At 40.7% G+C, this 2,904-nt stretch overlaps 1 non-coding gene across 1 annotated transcript; it reads right to left on the bottom strand.

The window, feature by feature from the left end:
- Positions 1-258: 258 nt before the first annotated feature.
- Positions 259-365, bottom strand: LOC146897838 (small nucleolar RNA R71). The gene has a single exon (XR_015024394.1). It is a non-coding gene; the product is annotated as a small nucleolar RNA R71 (small nucleolar RNA).
- Positions 366-2,904: the final 2,539 nt, after the last annotated feature.

The following is a 2,904-nucleotide window of genomic DNA, read 5'->3' as shown; positions in this document are numbered from 1 at the left end:
GGTTTGAGGGACAAGCAATTCGATGGGACTGAAGCTATGAGTCCTCATGAACACTTGAGCCGTTTTGCTGAAACCTGTGAGTTTTGTGTGCAACCAGCCACCGTGACTGAAGCACAAAAGAAGCTAAGGCTGTTTCCTTTCACCTTGACGGGAAGAGCAAAAGATTGGTTGCTAACAATTCCAAACGGGACTGTCCAAACATGGGAAGAGTTAGAGCTGAAGTTCTTGGAGAAATACTTCCCTATGTCTAAGTATTGGGACAAGAAGATGGAGATCTCTAACTTCAAGCAAGGAGAAGGTGAATCATTGTATGATGCTTGGGAGCGATTCAATTTGCTTCTCAAGAGATGCCCTAATCATGAGTTCACCGAGAAGCAATACCTCCAAATCTTCACTGAGGGGGTAACACCAAACACTCGAATGTTCTTAGATGCTTCCGCGGGAGGTAGTCTCAAAAGTAAAACTGATCATGAAGTTCAAGCTCTAATTGAAAACATGGCTGGCAATGAGTATCGTGATCAAGCTAAAAAGAAAGAAAGAGGAGTGTTTGGGGTGAGTGAACAAACTGCTATCCTTGCTAACCAAGCAGCTATGAACAAACAAATTGAAGCTCTAACTAAGGAGTTTCACGGCTTCACTTTGGCTCATAAGCAACAACAAGTGGCTGCAATCAAATGTGACTTATGTGGTGAAGAACATCCAAACGGTGAATGTGTTCCGGAAGGATCAAGTGAAGAAGCTAACTTCATGGGAGGATATCAAAGGCAGAATCAATACTACAATTCAGGCATTAATAAGCATCCAAATCTAAGCTACTCAAACAACAATGCTTTGAACTCTCAGATGCTAACTCCTCCTCAACAACAACAAAGGAAGCCATCCGCTCTTGAGGAAACTATGATGAACTTCATGAAGATGACTCAAGGCAACTTTGAAGAGATGAAGAAGAGTCAAGAAGCTGAAAGAAAGAACAATGAAGCTTCTAGGAAGATGCTTGAAACTCAACTGGGGCAATTAGCTAAGCAGTTGGCTGAACAAAACAAAGGCGGATTCTCAGGTAACACTAAAGATAACCCTAAGAATGAGTCTTGTAATGCTATTGAACTGAGGAGCAAAAAGGTTTTGACACCTTTAGTTCCAAAAGCTCCAAAGAAGGTTGATGAAGTAGTTGAGGTGGAGGAGAAGGGTGTAGTTGAAAAAGAAAATGATCATGGAGAAGTTGAAAACGAAAGGAAGAAAAAAATAGAGGGAGAAAAAAGTGAGAAGTTAATTGATGAAGATTCAATCTTGAGGAAGTCGAAAAGTGAAATTTTGAAAGATGGAGACAAACCACAGGTTATTCCATCATATGTAAAGCTTCCATACCCTCACCTTTCAAAGAAGAAAGAAAAGGATGAAGGCCAATTCAAGAAGTTCATGCAACTTTTCTCACAACTTCAGATGAATATTCCTTTCGGTGAAGCTCTTGATCAAATGCCGTTGTATGCTAAGTTCATGAAAGACTTGTTAACCAAAAGAAGGAAGCCTAAGGATGATGAGAACATAGCACTTTCTGAGAATTGTAGTGCTATTCTTCAAAAGAAGCTGCCACCTAAGCTGAAGGATCCTGGTGCTTTTACTATCCCTTGTTCAATTGGACCGGTAGACATTGGAAGAGCTTTATGTGACTTGGGAGCAAGTATAAATCTGATGCCTCTTTCAATGATGAAGAAGCTTAAGTGTGGGGAACCAAAACCAACAAGAATGACCATTACTTTAGCTGATCGGTCAATCTCTTATCCTTTCGGTATACTTGAAGATGTGCTAGTCAAGGTTAATGACTTGGTATTTCCAGCAGATTTTGTGATCTTAGATATGGCTGAAGATGAGGATATGCCACTCATTCTAGGAAGACCTTTCCTTGCAACTGGCCGTGCTTTGATTGACATTGAGAAAGGAGAGCTAATGTTGAGATTCCATAAGGAGCAAGTAGTGTTTAATATATTTGAGGCCATGAAGCACAAAGATGAAAATCCCAAGTGTTACCGGATTGACATTATTGAAGAAATAGTTAAAGATGACTCTTGTGAACATCAACCAACACACCCTCTTGAACGTGCAATTGTGAATTCTATAGAAAAAGGTGAAGATGATGAAGATCTTGAAGTAAGTGATTGTGTGAAGCAACTAGCAGCAAGCAAGCAAGAGTTGGGTCCGGTAAAAACAGAAGAATTAATGGGTAAGCACTCTATAGATGCCCCTCTTTTGAGTGGAGAAGGAGAGAAAAATCCAGAATTAAAAGAACTCCCTTCTCACTTGAAATATGTTTTTCTCACTAAGGATGCCTCTAAACCAGTAATCATCAGCAATACCTTGACACCTTTGGAAGAAGAAAAATTGATGAGGGTGTTAAGAGACAATCAAGGAGCTTTGGGGTGGAACATTTCTGATTTAAAGGGTATTAGTCCAGCTTATTGCATGCATAAAATACACATGGAGGCTGAATACAAACCGGTGGTTCAACCTCAAAGGAGACTTAACCCAACAATGAAGGAAGTGGTAAAGAAAGAGGTGCTGAAGTTACTAGATGCAGGTATGATCTACCCTATCTCAGATAGCTCATGGGTAAGTCCAGTTCATGTGGTACCCAAGAAAGGAGGAATGACGGTGGTAGCAAATGAAAAAAATGAATTGATACCCACCCGCACCGTCACTGGTTGGAGAATGTGTATAGACTACCGGAGGTTGAATACCGCAACAAGAAAGGACCACTTTCCATTACCATTCATGGATCAAATGATTGAGAGACTGGCTGGCCAAGCCTTTTATTGCTTCTTGGATGGGTATTCAGGGTATAATCAAATTGCAGTGGCTCCGGAAGATCAAGAAAAGACTGCCTTCACTTGTCCATTCGGTGTGTTTGCT

This window comes from Medicago sativa, chromosome 8 (assembly GCF_051527215.1).
Source record: "Medicago sativa cultivar Bolivia chromosome 8, Bolivia_mono, whole genome shotgun sequence".
Lineage (NCBI taxonomy): Eukaryota > Viridiplantae > Streptophyta > Magnoliopsida > Fabales > Fabaceae > Medicago > Medicago sativa.
Note: the sequence above shows the minus strand (reverse complement) of the source record. Positions and strands in the feature narration are given on the sequence as shown.